Consider the following 21,991-nt stretch of genomic DNA (forward strand, 5'->3'; position numbering starts at 1 on the left):
TTAAATCTAAACTTTTGTTTCTATGAAAATATTTTCTTAAACTTTACCTCCAGATGTTATTAAACTTTCACGTAAATCTGGAGTTTATTTCATTTTTAAAGCGCCTGTCTAAGAGCTGAAACATCTGGATCGTCTTCACAAGGAGAAACTGCCACTGTAGTGAGTAAATACCCTTATTTTATAAGTAACTATTTTCAGATTGTCACAAAAAAGACTAGAAAATACATTAAGAACATGTTTTCTTTTTATTCTGAAAAAACTGTCCCAAAATTTTACCTCAAATTTTAGACTTTACATCCATTTTTCTAATGGTGGTTTTTATGACACCCAATACTACTAGTAACATCACAAACACTTGATGGCACAATACTTACTTTTCCTGAATACTTAAATAGTGAGTGTATTAACATAATCGATAGTCAGAAACGTCCCTGCCGTTTTGTAACCAGCTTCACATCATTTCCTGTCAATATCATATGTAACTGGAAGAAGTTTCTGATTAATTCTGGTTTTATAAACAGATTGTTTCAGCTCCAATAAAGGAGCAGTGACAGAAATCCAAAAATATCTATTTTGCATGTGCTTTACAGAATGACCACAAGATGGCAGTGTTTCCATCAGGCCCAACTGCACCATTCTGCCAACTGACCCTGCTTCATCAGGCTGCCCTGAACATCCACAGTCAGGACAGTATGAACAGACAGGACAGTCAGAAAGCCTCACACTGGCTGATGTTTGTTTTATCTGCAGACAACAAGGACATTGAGCCAGAGACTGCTTCCCCAGGGGGTCAAGGCGTTCCTTTCAGAGGTGGATTTACAGGACATCGTGGAGGGTGTTCCACCTGACTATACCAGGTTATGTTGTATTGCAAATTTGACTGACTTTTAATACAAAAATCAGTCAAACTTTTAATTGACTGACTTTTAATTCAAACCACAACCAGGTGGCCAAAGGTTGCACAAAGACCGAGGAGGAAGATTTGATGGCAACCAGGGAAGCTTCCCCAGGGGTCAAGGCGTTCCTTTCAGAGGTGGATTTACAGGACATCGTGGAGGGTGTTCCACCTGACTATACCAGGTTATGTTGTAAGGCAAATTTGACTTATTTTAATTCTGATGGCGTCCGTTTGTTTGTCTGTTTCATGTTGGAGTGAATGATTGTTTACGTGTCATGTTTGTCTACGTGTTCTGTGTTTTTATGCGCATGCGAAGAAGATAAAAAACACAATCTTATTTGCAGGATTTTCCAAACATCGGCTTGGGACCACCGATGAAACCTGGTATTATTTCAACAACATGTAATGACAACATGATTAACTTTTGTATTTCTCCTACAGATCAATTAAAGACGGCAGTTCCAAGGAGGACGACCCGTGCCAGCGGGCAAACAATTATATAACCTACAGCCTGGAGATTTTGTGTTTCTTAAAAATTTCAGGAAGAAGAATTGATGACCGCAGTTAAGGTTGTGGATTTTCTTATGTCCACCTGGGTCCTCGACAGCCACTGGTGAGAAGTTCACTGGGAAATCGAATCGCCCAGAATCCCACTAAGGGGATTCCAACAAAGTATCCCTGAATAAATAGGGATACCACCGACAGCCCACTCAGTAGGTGGTCTACCTAGCTGAGGCAGCATGGAGAACATGGTCGGGATGGGACATCGCTGCAGAACAACACCCACGTAGATTAAGGATGCCGTACTTCATAACCCATAACTCTCCTGATATTGAGAATGAGTTTTCGTCTTTGTATCCTTTAGAAGTGTAACATTTTTCCATTTTCTGTTTTTTGCTTTGCTTAACATCATCAGAAGACAAAACTCTTGCTAAAACTCCTGTGATGCTTTTATTCTGGACCATTGCTAAATGACCAATGTAGACTGATGTGTTGTGTTTCTCAACTATCCTCTAGCACTTTTTACTTCATTTGATCATTTCTAGGTTTTATTTACTTAGTTATTTGTTTGCTACCCACTAGAAAAAAGGGTGAAGTTGTGAAGTAGATTTTTCTTCAAAGAGAAAATGTTTTAGTTGCATCATACAGTGTAACATAGTCTAGATGTTGTTTTGTGCAGCTGCAGAGAGGGTGTACAAACTAATTGAAGAAGATGTCTCTAGGATCTTGCTGTTTTTCCTGTGTTCTTCCCTGCATGTAGATGGTGTTTAGTTTTCACATCCTGTAGACATGATAGTGAATGAGCGTACAAGGTTGAACTATTCCATCCGTTTTCCTTTGTTTCTTTTGTTTGTTCTTAGAAGATTGAGTCTCCGCCTCTGTTATCAGAAAGGTGAATAAAGCAACTATGCAACTCTGAGTTCGTTGGAGCAGAATGATTTTTGCCTGATGCAGTGTATTATTGATTTCTGTCTGCAGATGTATTAAAGATCGTTTTTGTTCCCTGACGTTTTTCTCTGGACCTCAGTCTCTGAATTGTGCGACTTCACAGTATTTTTTCCATCTCAGTATCACAGTTAATGGTGAGACACTTTTATATCGCTTGAATCAAACTTATATGGTCTGTATATTCTCTAACAATGTTTGTTTTATTTCCAGTGGACTCATTTCCTAATAATAATCCGTCAGATGAAGTTTGTGATAGTCAGAAACGTCCCTGTTTCCTAACCAGCTGCACATCATTTCCTGTCCACATCGTATGTAACTGGAGGAAGTTTCTGATTAATTCTGGTTCAATAAACAGATTGTTTCAGCTCCAATAAAGGAGCAGTGACAGAAATCCAAAAATATCTATATTGCATGTGCTTTACAGGATGACCACAAGATGGCACTGTTTCCATCAGGCCCAACTGCACCATTCTGCCAACTGACCCTGCTTCATCAGGCTGCCCTGAATATTCACAGTCACGACAGCATGGACAGCTTGAACAGGATGGACAAACCAGGACAGTATTGACAGCCAGAAAGCCTCACACTGGCTGATGTTTGTTTTATCTGCAGACAACAAGGACATTGAGCCAGAGACTGCTCCCAGAGACGATTCAAACCACAACCAGGTGGCCAAAGGTTGCACAAGAGCCGAGGAGGAAGATTTGATGGCAACCAGGGAAGCTTCCCCAGGGGTCAAGGATTTCCTTTCAGAGGTGGATTTACAGGACATCGTGGAGGGTGTTCCACCTGACTATACCAGGTTCTGTTGCAATGCAAATTTGACTGACTTTTAATTCTGATGTCGTCCATTGTTTGTCTGTTTCATGTTGGAGTGAATGATTGTTTACATGTAATGTTTGTCTCAGTGTTCTGTGTTTTCATGCGCATGCGAAGAAGATAAAAACACAACCTTATTTGCAGGATTTCCCAAACATCGCAATGGGACCACCAATGAAACCTGGTATTATTTCAACATCATGTAATGACAATATTATTAACTTCTGTATTTCTCTTACAGATCAATTAAAGACGGCAGGCCCAAGGAGGACGACCCGTGCCAGCGGGCAAACAATTATATAACCTACAGCCTGGAGATTTTGTGTTTCTTAAAAATTTCAGGAAGAAGAACTGATGACCCCAGTGAAGGTTGTGGATTTTCTTAAATCCACCTGGATCCTCGCCAGCCATTGGCGAGAAGTTCACTGGAAATCGAATCGCCCAGAATCCCACCACGGGGATTCCAACAAAGTATCCCTGAAAAAATAGGGATACCACCAACGGCCCACTCAGTAGGTGGTCTACCTAGCTGAGGCAGCATGGAGAACATAGTCGGAATGGGACATCGCCGCAGAAAAACACCCACATGGATTAAGAATGCCGTACTTCATAACCCATAACTCTCCTCATGTTGAGATTGAGAATGTTTTTTTTATTTCTAATCGACTCATTTTCTAATAATAATCCCGCAGATGAAGTTTGGAGCCAGTCTGCAGTGACTCTTCCTTCTGCTTTGACTGCTGCAGGTTCCTTTGTTGTCATATTTTCAGATATTCTGGGATTTATCTGCAGAAGACGTCCACAACGGTGAGAAACTAATTCAATATTCATAATTTCTTTTACCTCAATTCAAGCTTTATAACAAAAGCTGCAGATTTCAAAGTTCACTTACGATCTTTATCTGCATCTTCAATATGATTGTTTTATTTTAAATCTAAACTTTTGTTTCTTTGAACATATTTTATTAAACTTTACCTCCACATGTTATTAAACTTTCACGTAAATCTGGAGTTTATTTTATTTTTAAAGTGCCTGTCTAAAAGCTGAAACATCCAGATCGTCTGCACAAGGAGAAACTGCCACTGTAGTGAGTAAATATCCTTATTTTATAAGTAACTATTTTCAGATTTCCTCCCCCAAAAAAAACAAGAAAATACATTAAGAACATGTTTTCCTTTTATTGTGTAAAAGCTGTCACAAAACTTTTTCTCTAATTTTAGATTTTACATCCATTCTTCTAGTGGTGGTTTTTATAATGACACCCAGTACTACAAGTAACATTACAATCACTAGATGGACTACCAGGACGCTATGGATAGTATGGACAGTCAGAAAGCCCGACACTGGCTGATGTTTGTTTTATCTGCAGACAACAAGGACATTGAGCCAGAGACTGCTTCCAGAGACGATTCAAACCACAACCAGGTGGGTGAAGGTTGCACAGGGGCTGAGGAGGAAGATTTGATGGCAACCAGGGAAGCTTCCCCAGGGGGTCAAGGCTTTCGTTTCAGAGGTGGATTTACAGGACATCATGGAGGGTATTCCTCCTGACTATACCAGGTTCTGTTGTAATGCAAATTTGACTCTGAATTCTGATGGTGTCCGTTTGTTTGTCTGTTTCATGTTGGAGTGAATGATTGTTTACGTGTCATTTTGTCTCAGTGTTCTGTGTTTTCATGCGCATGCGAAGAAGATAAAATCACAATCTTATTTGCAGGATTTCCCAAACATCGGAAAGGGACCACCAATGAAACCTTGAATTATTTCAACAACATGTAATGACAACATGATTAACTTCTGTATTTCTCTTGTAGATCAATTAAAGACTGCAGGCCCAAGGAGGACAACCCGTGCCAACGGGCAAACACTTATATAACCTACAGCCTGGAGATTTTTTTTCTTAAAATTTTCAGGAAGAAGAATTGATGACTGCAGTGAAGGTTGTGGATTTTCTTAAATCCACCTGGGTCCTCGCCAGCAAGTGGTGAGAAGTTCAATGGGAAATCGAATCGCCCAGAATCCCACCAAGGGGATTCCAACAACGTATCCCTGAAAAAATAGGGATACCACCGACGGCCCACTCAGTAGGTGGTCTACCTAGCTGAGGCAGCATGGAGAACATGGTCGGGATGGGACATCGCCGCAGAACAACACCCACGTGGATTAAGGATGCCGTACTTCATAACCCATAACTCTCCTGATGTTGAGATTGAGTTTTTGTCTTTGTATTCTTTAGAAGTTCAACATTTTCCATTTTCTGGTTTTTGCTTTGCTTAACATCATCAGAAGACAAAACTCTTGCTAAAACTCCTGTGATGCTTTTATTCTGGACCATTACTAAATGACCAATGTAGACTGATGTGTTGTTTCTCTTCTAGCACTTTTTACTTCATTTTATACTTCATTTGATCATTTCTAGGTTTTATTTACTTAGTTATTTGTTTGCTACCCACTAGAAAAAAAGGGTGAAGTTGTGAAGTAGATTTTACTTTCCAGAGAAAATCTTTTATTTGCATCATATAAATAATTAGCATAGTCAAGATGTTTTTTCATGCAGCTGCAGAGAGGGTGTACAAACTAATTGAACAAGATGTCTGGGAACTTGCTGTTTTTCCAATGATTTTTTCTGATGCAGTGTATTTTTGCTCTCTGTCTGCAGATGTATTAAAGATTGTTTTTGCTCCCTGAAGTTTGTCTGGACCTCGGTCTCTGAATTGTGCAACTTCACAGTATTTTTTCCATCTCAGCACCACAGTTAATGGTGAGACACTTTTATTTCGCTTTAATCAAACTTATATGGTCTCTATTTTCTCGAACAGTCTTTGTTTTATTTCCAATAGACTCATTTCCCAATAATAATCCCTCAGATGAAGTTTGTGATATTCAGAAATGTCCCTGCTGTTTCCTAACCAGCTGCACATCATTTCCTGTCAACATCATATGTAACTGGAGGAAGTTTCTGTTTAATTCTGGTTCAATAAACAGATTGTTTCAGCTCCAATAAAGGAGCAGTGACAGAAATCCAAAAATGCGCATAGGGAGAGAACCTTTTAATTTAGGAACCGAACTGCACTGTATGCAAACAATGATCTTGTGTGATTTTAAACAATTTAAAAGTGAAGAAGGAAAAAATAACTAAATTTAATGTGTCTATTTAATCCTGTCTTTTATAAAGCAGTTCTTCAAACGTCTTGATTTTTTTCCTCATTAAGTATTGTTTTTATATTGATATTAAGTGACCAAACTGCAGTGTTTTATAGTAACGAATTAAAAATAATTCACTACTTTTCTTAAGTATATTTTGGAGTACTTCATACTTTCCTCGAGTATTAAAATTTTTGGTAACTTTCACTGTTACTTAACTATATTTCCGAACTGAATTGCATACTTTTACTCCGATACATTTTCAATGTGTGGTTTAGTTACTTGTTACAAAAAGTGAGAGAGAAACGCAAATGATTTGACCCCACCTACTGATTTACTGCAACACAGCCAGCTTGCCTGGTTTTGTTCATCACCACCAATAGGATGCACAGGCTTCACACCTCCCCACCTACGTCAAAAAATCCACCAAATCTTCTCATTGGTTAGTGCTCCATTTGTGCAGGTTTGCGCCGTTAAAACAAACGCAGCAAAGTTGTTTTCAATTTGGATTTTTGCTATTCCAATATCTGGTGTGAGCGGTCCCTTGCTCAAGGTTGATCTGATTCATGAACGCTAATTTCAGCCAGCTGTTCTCTAGGTCTCCCCCTTCCTCAAGCTCTCGGAGTTTCACTCAGGGAGAGTCAACAAATTTTACATCCAAACTCTCCTGAGAAACTAATGTAAATAGATTTCTTGTCTTGTGACAAACTGACAAAATTCATGCTGTTACACGAAACACACTGTTGTGAATTTTTAGTCATACTCAATATTTTCAGTAATTGTAATCTTAAAAAGTGTATGTTTTGGATGGCCTAAAAAAGTTTTTTTAAGATCTCGGAAACCAAAGCTGCACAAACGAAAATTTTAACGGCACAAACGGAGCACTGACCAATTAGACTTTTTGCTGGATTATTTGAGTCGGTGGGTGTCAGCTTCACGGAGGTCTGTTACCTTTCTCCCATTAAACACAAAGTTTTAAAAAAAGCTCTCCCTCTTCAGATGCCAAATAAGCTGCATTTCCCTCCCAATTCTCTTTTCTTTGGCATAATGACCAGTTGTGTGCACCTATTGTTTGTGAGTAGAGTAATTGTAACGGCTTTTTTTCATGTTGGCCGCATTTTGGCCACTATTGAGTTTTCTCATTTTCAGCACTGACCTTACTGAAAGGGAAAACTTAAGGTGTACAAAAATTTTGTATTTTATGTCCTGGAGGGTATATTAAGAAGCTGGTTCAGTTGTAAAGCAGGTTAAGTTAACCTTGTGGTATAGGTAAAAAACCTAATTTTCTTAATTAAATGATGCCTTCAGGTATATCTTTTAGCAGGTTGTACACTTGGTTGTGTACATTATTGTAAGTGTATTTGACAAGTTTACCAAAGTATAAAATATGTCATTCAAGCTGCATTTGCCTTGTTTTACTTTTTACTTTTACTTTTCATTACATTACTTGAGTACATCCATTTTTACAGTAATTTCCATAGTTTGTACAAGATGTTTCAGATACTTTAATTCTTTAACTCAAGTAACATTTCAGTCAGTGACTTGGACTTTTACCATGAGGTACCTATACTTTTACTTGACTCTGAGATTTCAGTACTTTATACAACACTGCCAAACTGGCATTTGAAAAATACTGGATTCAAGTTTTGCTTCTGACAGACACAGAGCTTTTATATTTGGAGTTCTCCCAACTTTTTTATAATCAGGACAGGACAAATTAAATGTACTGTCTTCATTAGAAATAGTCAGATTAAAACACACAAACTTCATCATACTCAGTCAAAATTAAGGCCTACTTCTGCTTAAGTAAGTTTTTTTTAAAAATCATTTTATTTTTTACTCTGGGTATGTAAGTAATCAATCAATCAATGAATGCCTGTTTGTTCTCAGTGCAGGGGATCGCACCCAAATATTGCTTCACCAACCTGCTTTTACGACGACGTTTCATAGAAGTGAAGATGCCGCATCCAAGCATGACTGACCCATTACTGGAGCCCTTCATCGTGTTGCTGATGGATCCAACATAAATAATCTACAAATCAATGTTGCAGACCTTTGCCATATTGAATATGTTTTGTATGTTTGTCATGTTGAAAGACCCAAGGTTTGTGGTAACTATAATGTGTACAAGATCCTCTGCATGTTTTGTTGTAACTCTGAACATGTAAAGTAAGTAACCATGAAACCAGGCCGTACATGTCAAAATGAACAGCAGAATAGTACACATGTTCACACAATAGCTTCCAATTTTTTGTGAACATAGGAGGAAAAACAAAAAGTATTTTGTTGTTTAGTAATTGTGCAATATAAGTATCAGAATACTTCAGGCAGGGATAGAACTTTTACATTTTTCCAGTGGAAATTATCTTAATGAAGAAAAATATTTTAACTTGGAGCACCTGGATTACCAGGTGCTTGGCTGGTGCAGTAGCTTCCATATTTGCTAATTACCTAAAAATACTTTATTCAAGTCTTTTCTGATAGACACGGAGCTTTTATATTTGGAGTTCTCCCAACTTTTTTATCAACGGGACAGGACAAATAAAAAGCACTTTTTTCATTAGAAATACTCAAATCTGCATAAACAAACTCAAACATTGTGGAAAATGTTTTCATAAGCGATGAAGCTGTAAAGGGTGGTACAGTGACGTTGAGCATTTGTTGTAAAAATTGGGAATTATCTCCATTGTATCTAATCTCAAGAAGAGTATTATTTTTTTCTAACATCCAGGATGGAAAAAAATTATGGTGTGGAACTTTGTTTAAATATACAAAATCTTTTTACTTGCCATTAACCGCCATGAAAACATTTCAGCAAGGAATGTTTTCAAACATGTGGTATTTGGAGTAACTGGAGCCAAAGTTGTTACTGGTTTGGTTGTTTGGTCAACGTGCGTTTGAAAAACCTAATTTGTGATGTGAGTAGAAATTGAAGTGTCATGGTGGTCAGGTGCTTGGTAAGCACAGTGGATAGACTGTGTTTCAGTCTCAGTGGTTCTTAGTTCAAGACCTGCTAACATAGGGTTTTAAACTTTAACACGCGAGACTGACTTTGTGGTATTTATAGAAGTTTGAGCGGCAAGGTTGGCAGGTGCATGGTTAGCACACGGCATAAAAAGTTGGTTATGGTCTCGATGGTTTTTAGTTCAAGACCTGAGTAAGGCATGGTTTTAAACTTTAACATGGAAGACTGTCTTTGTGGTATTTGTAGAAGTTTGAGCGGCAAGGTTTCAGGTGCATGGTTAGCACACGGCATACAAACTTGGTTTTGGTTCCGATGGTTTTTAGTTCAAGGCCTGCTTGATCAATGGTTTTAAACTTTAACACACAAGACTGACTTTGTGGTATTTGTAGAAGTTTGAGTGGCAAGGTTGGTAGGTGCTTGGTTAGCTCACTGCCTACAAACTGGATTTTGGTTCCTCAGGATCTTAGTTCAGTTGTAAAGCAGGTTAAGTTTAAACCTGCTTTGTGTTTGTGTGTTAAAGTTTTAAACTTTAACACACAAGAATTACTTTGTGGTATTTGTAGAAGTTCGAGCGGCAAGGTTGGCAGGTGCTTGATTAGCTCACTGCATACAAACTTGGTTTTGGTTCCGATGGTTTTTAGTTCAAGACGTGTTTCATCCATGGTTTCAAACTTTAACATGCAAGACTGATTTTGTGGTATTTGTAGAAGTTTGAGCGGCAAGGTTGGCAGGTGCTTGGTTAGCTCACTGCATACAAACAGGATATCGGTTCCACAGGTTCTTAGTTAAAATCCTGCATAAGGTATGGTTTTAAAGTTTAACATGGAAGACTGATTTTGTGGTATTTGTAGGAGTTCAAATGGAAAGATTGGCAGGTGCTCGGATAGGGCACTGACTACAGACTTGGGTTTCGGTTCCGATGGGTTTAAGTTCAAGACCCGCCTAAGTCATGGTTTTAATGTTTAACATGGAAGACTGACTTTGTGGTACTTGTAGAAGTTCAAATGAAAAGATCTGCAAGTGCTCGATTGGCGCACTAAGTACAGACTTGTGTTTCGGTTCTGATGGGTCTAAGTTCAAGATCAGCTTAAGTCATGGTTTTAAAGTTTAACATGGAAAACTGACTGTGGTACTTGTAGAAGTTCGAAAAGAAAGATTAGCAAGTGTTTGGTTGACGCACTGCGTAAGAACTTGTGCTTTGATTCCAATGGGTCTAAGTTCAAGACCCGCTTGTGGAATGGTCCGAAGGACAGTCTGAATCCAGAGTGACAGCTGGAGTTTTAAAGTTTAACTTTGAAAACTGACTGTGGTACTTGTAGAAGTTTGAATGGAATGATCAGCAAGTGCTTGGTTGGCACACTGCGTAAGAACTTGGGTTTCGATTCCAATGGGTGTAAGTTCAAGACCTGCTTGTGGAATGGTCTGAATCCAGAGTGACAGCTGGAGTTTTAAAGTTTAACATGGAAAACTGACTGTGTGGTACTTGTAGAAGTTCGAACGGAAAGATCAGCAAGTGCTTGGTTGGCGCACTGCGTAAGAACTTGGGTTTCAGTTCCAATGGGTCTAAGTTCAAGACCCGCTTGTGGAATGGTCTGAATCCAGAGTGACAGCTGGAGTTTTAAAGTTTAACATGGAAAACTGACTGTGTTACTTGTAGAAGTTCGAACGGAAAGATCAGCAAGTGCTTGGTTGGCGCACTGCGTAAGAACTTGTGTTTCGGTTCCAATGGGTCTAAGTTCAAGACCCGCTTGTGGAATGGTCTGAATCCAGAGTGACAGCTGGAGTTTTAAAGTTTAACATGAAAACTGACTGTGTGGTACTTGTAGAAGTTCGAACGGAAAGATCAGCAAGTGCTTGGTTGGCGCACTGCGTAAGAACTTGTGTTTCGGTTCCAATGGGTCTAAGTTCAAGACCCGCTTGTGGAATGGGCCGAAGCACAAGTGGGGAGGAGGAGCAGGGGAGGATAGGGGGAGTATAGGGGAGGATAGGGAAAAGAGTAGGAGAAGACAGAGGAGGGAGGGGTCAGAGTAGGAGGAGATAGAGTAGGGAGGGGTCAGAGTAGGAGGAGTTAGAGGAGGGAGGGGTCAGAGTAGGAGGAGTTAGAGGAGGGAGGGGTCAGAGTAGGAGGAGTTAGAGGAGGGAGGGGTCAGAGTAGGAGGAGTTAGAGGAGGGAGGAGTTAGAGGAGGGAGGGGTCAGAGTAGGAGGAGTTAGAGGAGGGAGAGGTCAGAAGAGGGAGGGGTCAGAGTAGGAGGAGTTAGAGGAGGGAGGGGTCAGAGTAGGAGGAGATAGAGTAGGGAGGGGTCAGAGTAGGAGGAGTTAGAGGAGGGAGGGGTCAGAGTAGGGAGGAGTTAGAGGAGGGAGGGGTCAGAGTAGGAGGGAGGGGTCAGAGTAGGAGGGAGGGGTCAGAGTAGGAGGGAGGGGTCAGAGTAGGAGGAGGGAGGGGTCAGAGTAGGAGGAGTTAGAGGAGGGAGGGGTCAGAAGAGGGAGGAGTTAGAGGAGGGAGGGGTCAGAGTAGGAGGAGTTAGAGGAGGGAGGGGTCAGAAGAGGGAGGGGTTAGAGGAGGGAGGGGTCAGAGGAGGAGGAGTTAGAGGAGGGAGGGGTCAGAAGAGGGAGGGGTCAGAGTAGGAAGGGGTCAGAGTAGGAGGAGTTAGAGGAGGGAGGGGTCAGAGTAGGAGGAGTTAGAGGAGGGAGGGGTCAGAGTAGGAGGAGTTAGAGGAGGGAGGGGTCAGAGTAGGAGGGAGGGGTCAGAGGAGGGAGGGGTCAGAGGAGGGAGGAGTTAGAGGAGGGGTTAGAGTAGGAGGAGTTAGAGGAGGGAGGAGACAGAGAAAACAGAGTGGGTGGTTTTGGTTCCACTCTGCCTCATCCCAGTTTTAGAAGAAAGATTTCAATAATACTACAGTATTTAAGAACAGTATACAGTAAATAAGAACAACAATAAAAATGTGGTAAATAAAATGCACTCCTCTGACTCCTCCCTCCTCTGTCTCCTCCTACTCTGACCCCTCCCTCCTCTATCTCCTCCCTACTCTGACCCCTCCCTCCTCTATCTCCTCCCTACTCTGACCCCTCCCTCCTCTATCTCCTCCCTACTCTGACCCCTCCCTCCTCTATCTCCTCCCTCCTCTGACTCCTCCTACTCTGACCCCTCCCTCCTCTAACTCCTCCTACTCTTACCCCTCCCTCCTCTATCTCCTCCCTCCTCTATCTCCTCCCTCCTCTGACTCCTCCCTCCTCTGACTCCTCCTACTCTGACCCCTCCCTCCTCTATCTCCTCCCTCCTCTGAATCCTCCTACTCTGACCCCTCCCTCCTCTGACTCCTCCTACTCTGACCCCTCCCTCCTCTGACTCCTCCTACTCTGACCCCTCCCTCCTCTATCTCCTCCCTCCTCTGACCCCCCTCCTCTCTCTCCTCCCTCCTCTGACCCCTCCCTCCTCTATCTCCTCCCTCCTCTGACCCCTCCCTCCTCTATCTCCTCCCTCCTCTCATTCCTCCTACTCTGACCCCTCCCTACTCTATCTCCTCCCTCCTCTGAATCCTCCTACTCTGACCCCTCCCTACTCTATCTCCTCCCTCCTCTGACTCCCCCTACTCTGACCCCTCCCTCCTCTGACTCCTCCTACTCTGACCCCTCCCTCCTCTGTCTCCTCCCTCTTCTGACTCCTCCTACTCTGACCCCTCCCTCCTCTTTCTCCTATCCTCCCTCCTCCTACTCTGACCCCTCCCTCCTCTTTCTCCTCCCTCCTCCTACTCTGACCCCTCCCTCCTCTTTCTCCTATCCTCCCCCTATCCACCTCCTACTCTGACCCCTCCCTCCTCTTTCTCCTATCCTCCCCCTATCCACCTCCTACTCTGACCCCTCCCTCCTCTTTCTCCTATCCTCCCCTCCTCCTACTCTGACCCCTCCCTCCTCTAACTCCTCCTACTCTGACCCCTCCCTCCTCTAACTCCTTCTCTGACCCCTCCCTCCTCTAACTCCTCCTACTCTGACCCCTCCCTCTTCTGACCCCTCCCTCCTCTAACTCCTCCCTCCTCTAACTCCTCCTACTCTGACCCCTCCCTCCTCTAACTCCTCCTACTCTGACCCCTCCCTCCTCTAACTCCTCCTACTCTGACCCCTCCCTCCTCTATCTCCTCCTACTCTGACCCCTCCCTCCTCTGTCTTCTCCTACTCTTTTCCCTATCCTCCCCCTATCCTCCCCCTGCTCTCCTCCTCCCCACTTGTGCTTCGGCCCATTCCACAAGCGGGTCTTGAACTTAGACCCATTGGAACCGAAACACAAGTTCTTACGCAGTGCGCCAACCAAGCACTTGCTGATCTTTCCGTTCGAACTTCTACAAGTACCACACAGTCAGTTTTCCATGTTAAACTTTAAAACTCCAGCTGTCACTCTGGATTCAGACCATTCCACAAGCGGGTCTTGAACTTAGACCCATTGGAACCGAAACACAAGTTCTTACGCAGTGCGCCAACCAAGCACTTGCTGATCTTTCCGTTCGAACTTCTACAAGTACCACACAGTCAGTTTTCCATGTTAAACTTTAAAACTCCAGCTGTCACTCTGGATTCAGACCATTCCACAAGCGGGTCTTGAACTTACACCCATTGGAACCGAAACCCAAGTTCTTACGCAGTGCGCCAACCAAGCACTTGCTGATCTTTCCGTTCGAACTTCTACAAGTACCACACAGTCAGTTTTCCATGTTAAACTTTAAAACTCCAGCTGTCACTCTGGATTCAGACCATTCCACAAGCGGGTCTTGAACTTACACCCATTGGAACCGAAACCCAAGTTCTTATGCAGTGCACCAACCAAGCACTTGCTGATCTTTCCATTCGAACTTCTACAAGTACCACAGTCAGTTTTCAAAGTCAAACTTTAAAACTCCAGCTATCACTCTGGATTCAGACTGTCCTTCGGACCATTCCACAAGCGGGTCTTGAACTTAGACCCATTGGAATCAAAGCACAAGTTCTTACGGAGTGCGCCAACCAAACACTTGCTGATCTTTCCTTCGAACTTCTACAAGTACCACAGTCAGTTTTCCATGTTAAACTTTAAAACCATGACTTAAGCTGATCTTGAACTTAGACCCATCAGAACCGAAACACAAGTCTGTACTTAGTGCGCCAATCGAGCACTTGCAGATCTTTCATTTGAACTTCTACAAGTACCACAAAGTCAGTCTTCCATGTTAAACATTAAAACCATGACTTAGGCGGGTCTTGAACTTAAACCCATCGGAACCGAAACCCAAGTCTGTACTCAGTGCACCAACAAAGCACCTGCCAATCTTTCCGTTTGAACTCCTACAAATACCACAAAGTCAGTCTTCCATGTTAAACTTTAAAACCATGCCTTATGCAGGATTTTAACTAAGAACGTGTGGAACCGATATCCTGTTTGTATGCAGTGAGCTAACTAAGCACCTGTCAACCTTGCCGCTCAAACTTCTACAAATACCACAAAGTCAGTCTTGCGTGTTGAAGTTTAAAACCATGCCTTACTCAGGTCTTGAACTAAAAACCATCGGAACCAAAACCAAGTTTGTATGCAGTGAGCTAATCAAGCACCTGCCAACCTTGACACTCGAACTTCTACAAATACCACAAAGTCAATCTTGCGTGTTAAAGTTTAAAACCATGGATGAAACAGGTCTTGAACTAAAAACCATCGGAACCAAAACCAAGTTTGTATGCAGTGAGCTAATCAAGCACCTACCAACCTTGCCGCTCGAACTTCTACAAATACCACAAAGTCAATCTTGCGTGTTAAAGTTTAAAACCATGCCATACTCATGTCTTGAACTAAAAACCATCGGAACCAAAACCAAGTTTGTATGCAGTGAGCTAATCAAGCACCTGCCAACCTTGCCGCTCGAACTTCTACAAATACCACAAAGCCAATCTTGCGTGTTAAAGTTTAAAACCATGGATGAAACAGGTCTTGAACTAAAAACCATCGGAACCAAAACCAAGTTTGTATGCAGTGAGCTAATCAAGCACCTACCAACCTTGCCGCTAGAACTTCTACAAATACCACAAAGTCAATCTTGCGTGTTAAAGTTTAAAACCATGCCATACTCATGTCTTGAACTAAAAACCATCGGAACCAAAACCAAGTTTGTATGCAGTGAGCTAATCAAGCACCTGCCAACCTTGCCGCTCGAACTTCTACAAATACCACAAAGCCAATCTTGCGTGTTAAAGTTTAAAACCATGGATGAAACAGGTCTTGAACTAAAAACCATCGGAACCAAAACCAAGTTTGTATGCAGTGAGCTAATCAAGCACCTACCAACCTTGCCGCTCGAACTTCTACAAATACCACAAAGTCAATCTTGCGTGTTAAAGTTTAAAACCATGCCTTACTCAGGTCTTGAACTAAAAACCATCGGAACCAAAACCAAGTTTGTATGCCGTGTGCTAACCATGCACCTGACATCTTGCCGCTCAAACTTCTACAAATACCACAAAGTCAGTCTCGCGTGTTAAAGTTTAAAACCATATGTTAGCAGGTCTTGAACTAAGAACCACTGAGACTGAAACACAGTCTATCCACTGTGCTAATCAAGCACCTGACCACCATGATACTTCAATTTCAACTCACATCACAAATTAGGTTTTTCAAACACACATTGACCAAACAACCAAACCAGTAACAACTTTGGCTCCAGTTACTCCAAATACCACATGTTTGAAAACATTCCTTGCTGAAATGTTTTCAAGGCTTTTAACAGCAAGTAAAAAGGTTTTGTATATTTAAACAAAGTTCCACAACATAATTTTTTTCCATTCTGGATTTACAAAAAAATAATACTCTTCTTGAGATTAGTTACAATGGAGATAATTCCCAATGTTTACAACAAATGCTCAACGTCACTGTCCCACCCTTTACAGCTTCATCGCTTATGAAAACATTTTCCACAATGTTTGAGTTTATTTATGCAAATTTGAGTATTTCTAATGAAAAAGTGCTTTTTATTTGTCCTGTCCCGTTTATAAAAAAAGTTGGGAGAACTCCAAATATAAAAGCTCCGTGTATATCAGAAAAGACTTGAATAAAGTATTTTTAGGTAATTAGCAAATATGGAAGCTACTGCACCAGCCAAGCACCTGGTAATCCAGGTGCTCCAACTTAAAATATTTTTCTTCATTAAGATAATTTCCACTGGAAAAATGTAAAAGTTCTATCCCTGCCTGAAGTATGCTGATACTTATGTTGCACCATTCCTAAACAACAAATTACTTTTTGTTTTTCCTCCTATGTTCACAAAAAATTGGAAGCTATTGTGTGAACATGTGTACTATTCTGCTGTTCATTTTGACATGTACGGCCTGGTTTCATAGTTACTTACTTTACATGTTCAGAGTTACAACAAAACATGCAGAGGATCTTGTACACATTATAGTTACCACAAACCTTGGGTCTTTCAACATGACAAACATACAAAAAATATTCAATATGGCAAAGGTCTGCAACATTGATTTGTAGATTATTTATGTTGGATCCATCAGCAACACAATGAAGGGCTCCAGTAATGGGTCAGTCAAGCTTGGATGCGGCATCTTCACTTCTATGAAACGTCGCCATAAAAGCAGGTTGGTGAAGCGATATTTGGGTTCCATCTCCTGCACTGAGAACAAACAGGCATTCATTGATTGATTGATTACTTACTTACATGCCGAGAGTAAAAAATAAAATGATTTTTTAAAAAACGTACTTGAGCAGAAATTGGCCTTAATTCCGACTGAGTATGATGAAGTTTGTGTGTTTTAATCTGAAAATCCCATTAAATGCTTAATTAAGCATGAACATTTATTTTCTTTACAGACAAAGTTTAGGATTTGTACAATAATCTTTCATACCAGAGGTCTGATGCCTAATCACAAGTCAAATCATTTCAAAAATATATATATAAAAAAACATTTACTCAATAAAACAATAAATAGGTTTGAAAATAAATAGCAAAACAAATTTAAGTAAAATTTCACATTCCTGGCATTAGATAAAAATGTGCATTCATTTTGCTTTCTTTTTTTTGTGCAAGCAATAAATATCAAAATAACAAAAACATGTCTAAATATATATATTTTAACTGAGGTAAGACGTCCAATAAGTTTGCACGAATAGAATCACAACTTCTCAGGATGGTCGCTGAAGGAACAGGACACTAGATGGCGCCAGAGGTTCAGTTAAGAAGTCGTGTTGCTGACGTCAACGTTCTATTACGCGACACTGCGGCTGTGCTGTGACTTTCACATTCAACAAGGTCCGTAGAAAAGCTTCGAGTTAAAGTGCAATTGCAGAGAAATGTGAGCTGCTGCAGCTCCGGCTGGAGCTTATGAACGTCATCAGTGCAACAGACTCCAGAGGTTGTGGTAATGCTTGAATGCTGCTGAAAAGGCGGATCAAACAGCGATGAAATCGTTGCGTCTTCTCTTTAATCTCCTGGAAAGAGAAAACAGAAAGATTAGATGATGCATGTTGAAGTTTTTTCGCGCAGGCCAGAAAGTGAAACCTCTCACCTTTTGTGGACCAATAGGACCGCTGCGACAGTGATGCAGATGATGATTATTAGGACTGCGATGATCAGAACGTTCTGTGACACATTTCCTGAAGAGAAACGACACTTGGTCAGTCTGCGCAGAAATGAGCCACATCATGTTTCCCCACCCCAAAAGAGGAAGCTGGGAATCCCTCCCTCTCTTACTGTTACTAATGACATTCAGAGAATGAGCCTCTGGGATTAGAACAGTAAACCTGAGACCCCACTCTGCCCCACAGCACACAGTGTGACGTGGGGTTTCCGGGAACATGAAACTAAAGTGAAACTAAAGCCTTGGGGGCCTGTGAGTCACAGCTCAGCTGATTAAAGGGAACCATGACTCAGTTCGCTTTGATTCTGTTGTTTGACTTCCAGGACTACGAATTTAAACTGCGAGTCATTAACCTTGAAGAGAGTTTCTGGGATTTCCTGACTTCCTGATTGGTTGATCATTGACACAATCAGGTGTGTAAATCTTTGACATCACAACCAGGCAGTCAGAACTCTTGGGGAATTTCTTATGCCTGTGTGGGACTTCCTTGAACTGGAGCCAGGTACATCAATCTGAAGATTATCTGGAATTTGAACTTCCACAGCAGTAGCACTTCCTGATCGGTTCCCTCCCAGGCAGCAGATCAGGACAAGCTGCTCGTTTACACACATCTCCACATGATAGCTTTTAAAACCATTAAGTTCAGCATGCGTACCTTGCTCCTCCTCATTTTTTCCAAGTGAGAAAAAAGAGAATTCCTCCTGCCTCTGTCCCAGCAGTCCTTGGTTCACTACACAGTACACATGTCCTCTCCAGTCTCTCGGCATCTGCACTGTGATGTTGCTGATGGTGGTGGACGTCCCATCACTGTTGTTGACTGTAGTCGCTGTGGCGTCTGTGAGAGCGAGATCGGAGATGTTCCAGGAAATCTTGGGTGTGGGTTTCCCTGTGGCTGAGCAACTGAGTTCTTCCTTTCTGCTGTTAGGGCAGAGCTGCTTGCAGAGGAGTTCCATTTCTGCATCTCTGATATCCCTTCATGAAAAATTGGAAACCGTTACTCCTGCTTCGTGTTTTCCGACATTTTGAAACAGAGAAAGTCGTAAAGAAACAGCAGCTCACCTTCCACCTTGAGACAGATCTGCTTCCTTTTGGAGCCGTCGGGATACACGTTGAAGGAGCAGACGTAACAGTTTTCATCTGCCCACGTCACATCCCTCAATGTGATGGACGAGGAGCTCAAAGACGAATTGTGCAAGATCACCTTCCCTTTAAAAGGCTCATTTATTTGCTCCCCAACAGGTTTGTTGTACGTTGCCATGTTTTCCAATGACTCAGGTCTAAGACCCCGCTGCCAGGTGACCTGCAGAACGCCTGCGGGGGAAACAAACAGTCAGTACATCACCGGTGACCTTTGAGAGAGTCCTGGCTGTTTGTTGAGAGCCAGCTGTCAGGAAAACGCTCCAGATGTGGGACTTTACCTGTTGGTTTGCGAGCGTACAGTTGAAGTTTGCCTCGCCGCCGTACGCGACCGTGGTCGTCCCATGGAGGCTGATGGGAGAGGCGCAGGCTGGAAACAGAAATACAGAGTCAGCAAACAGAGTCTAACGGTTCGACAGGGTGAGACAGAATAATCAGAAAATTATTATTGCATAAGTCCTAAAAAAATAAATAAAATAGAAACACATGAATCCATAAATTACATGAATATAAAGAAAATGCAATAAATAATATAATAATGTATCAAAAGTAAACCACAAAGGAAACTGAAAATACATTTCATGTTAATAACTTAAGAAAATAGAGATAATAATAATAATAAATGACGCAAGTGCATAAATAATAATGTATATTTTATGATATACAATCATAAAATTTAAATTGTATTATTGTAAAATAATATATTTTATTTTAAAATATATATTGTATATATCATATAAAGTTTGTTACAAAATATAATAAAAGATATATTTTATTATTTACATGAACTGGATCTATTTTTTTAGCCCAACTAATCACAAATTAACTTAAGATACATTTAATGTTAGAAAAATAATAAAATAGGATTTTAATATTAAAATAACATTTTTTATATGAGCCAAATTCTTACAAGTTCTTATAAAAATATCTTTTGTTTCACTGTGTACTGCACAATATCATTGTTTAATAATAGAGTCATACAGTCAGTACAGGTGAAGCAAAAATAAAAGTCAAAAGTCGTCTTACCATTAAAAGCCAAAAAGAGGACAGAGAGGATCAGTAGCATCCTGTCACTGCTGCAGCAACTAGAAAATAGTTTCTCTTTGTGCTGCGCTGCTTTAATAGTGTTTCTTCTGACTCATGGAAATTATTTGTGGGGGAGGAGAGAAGGTGCTTCCCTCCGCCTCTAAGGATTTTCTTTCAATTCAATTTAATAAATAAATACTGCAAATCATTTCTGAAGAAAGTTAAAAATTTAAAGATCAGATTTGAAGAACAAACAACTTAAAAAAAAAAAAATCACACAAACTTAATTTGAGGTCTTTCCATGTCCGCTTTATGGTGTTTATTTTTTATATTTCTGCTAATAACATTGAAGCTAGTCAAAACACCGACTTTTGCATATATATATATATATATATATATATATATATATATATATAATATATATATATTTTTTTTTTTTTTTAATTATTTTTTTTTTTACTCAGCACCCAGTAAACAGTGTCATCACTTCTGCAAACAATATTTACTTGATCTTGCTGCCAGAGGGGAAAAAACACTGATACCAATAGTAAAAGTTCCCTAAAGTTCTTGGCTTACTCAAGGTTTATTTTCTGATGCATAATCACATTCTCATGTAGCAATGCGTCTCTCACAATCACTGGTCCCTCAGCAGAAACAGTGTGTCGTTTTCTCGTCTTTTCTATTTTGAAGAACGGCTAAGAATCACAAACCAAATACGAAGTTACGCTGTTACATTTCTGGATTTTGTGTTGGTTTCTCATTTAATTCCCGTATGACATGTTCTCCTTTCGCGTCCAGGCGGTGAACCACGTCTGGCTTCAACCACAAAAACCACAGCAGAAGAAAAAAATGTGACAGAAGTTTGCTGAGCTCATGTTCGGTAAGTTTCATCACCGCTCAGATGCCGTGACACGTTCAGCGTCCACTTCACGCCGTTTCGCCCGCCTTCTACAGGAACATAAAACCAACTCCTCCAGGGAATCTATGAACCACGCATGAACGTCATGTCAGAGGAAATCTAAGCTGTGATTTCCTCTGTTCTATCAAGAAACAGAGAACAGGAAGAGGCATTTAGGAGCACAATAAATTTGGTTGGTTGAATCATTACTGTTACTGTAAACCCATGTTGTGAAACAACCATACGATTACCAAGTAAAGCCAACTTGTCAGATCATTTCTTACATCTTTTATAGTTTGCAGAGACGTTACAAAGGATTCTTGTGCACAAAGGTATCAGTCAGGAGAAGGATGCAATGAATACAATAGCATTAAATTTTAAAGTAATTGAAGAAGACATGGGATCGTCAACAGGTGAGCGACGCATTGCCAGGAAGAGTTATGTGAAGAACAGGAACATCCAAAATCCTCTCAGACTTTGAGGAAGGACTCACTGCTGCAGCTCAACGCAAAAATATAGTTTCAGGCTGACTGGGATCTGAGGTATGAAACCATAGCACACGCCCTGGGGTGGACATTTTTCTATTTCCAATAATGGCAACGACAAAATCTTAAAACAAACAAAAAAACACTAAATGGTTAATTGATGCAAATTGTATCCCAAGTTCAAGATATTTCTGAAAAGAGAAACCTAACAGTCCAGACTGAATCACAACAGAAACTGAAACTTAGCAAAAGGATCTTAAGCTCCTCTGTGAGCAACAAACTGAGCCCCAAAACCTTCATGTATGTAAAGCTGCAGATTCATTTGAATCAATTGCACAGCATCACGTTTCAGGTGTTTTTGTAACGCCTAATAAATAACCAGTTATTTATTAGGGGTGTGTTGCTCCACATTGTTTCCTTATTTATGGGGAAGTTCCTCTTTAATTCCTCAGAGTCACGAATAGGAAAGAACCTGGCAGCTCTGGGTTGTGTTGCTGCGGGTTTTTAAAAGACACACAAAACATTTATCATGATTAAAATATGACATTGTTTTTGCTGCAGTGTTTTT

At 40.9% G+C, this 21,991-nt stretch overlaps 1 long non-coding RNA gene and 1 pseudogene across 1 annotated transcript; one reads left to right on the forward strand and one right to left on the reverse strand.

Annotated features, from left to right (window-relative positions):
* The first annotated feature begins 3,373 nt into the window (after positions 1 to 3,373).
* Positions 3,374 to 21,349, forward strand: LOC129378733 (uncharacterized). The gene is made up of 5 exons (XR_008608087.1): positions 3,374 to 3,973; positions 4,196 to 4,253; positions 4,536 to 5,927; positions 20,839 to 20,920; positions 20,995 to 21,349. It is a non-coding gene; the product is annotated as an uncharacterized LOC129378733 (long non-coding RNA).
* Positions 17,007 to 20,185, reverse strand: LOC129378732 (OX-2 membrane glycoprotein-like; annotated as a pseudogene).
* Positions 21,350 to 21,991: the final 642 nt, after the last annotated feature.

This window comes from Poeciliopsis prolifica, unplaced genomic scaffold (genome assembly GCF_027474105.1).
Source record: "Poeciliopsis prolifica strain line A6 unplaced genomic scaffold, Auburn_PproV2 SCAFFOLD053, whole genome shotgun sequence".
Classification (NCBI taxonomy): Eukaryota; Metazoa; Chordata; class Actinopteri; order Cyprinodontiformes; family Poeciliidae; genus Poeciliopsis; species Poeciliopsis prolifica.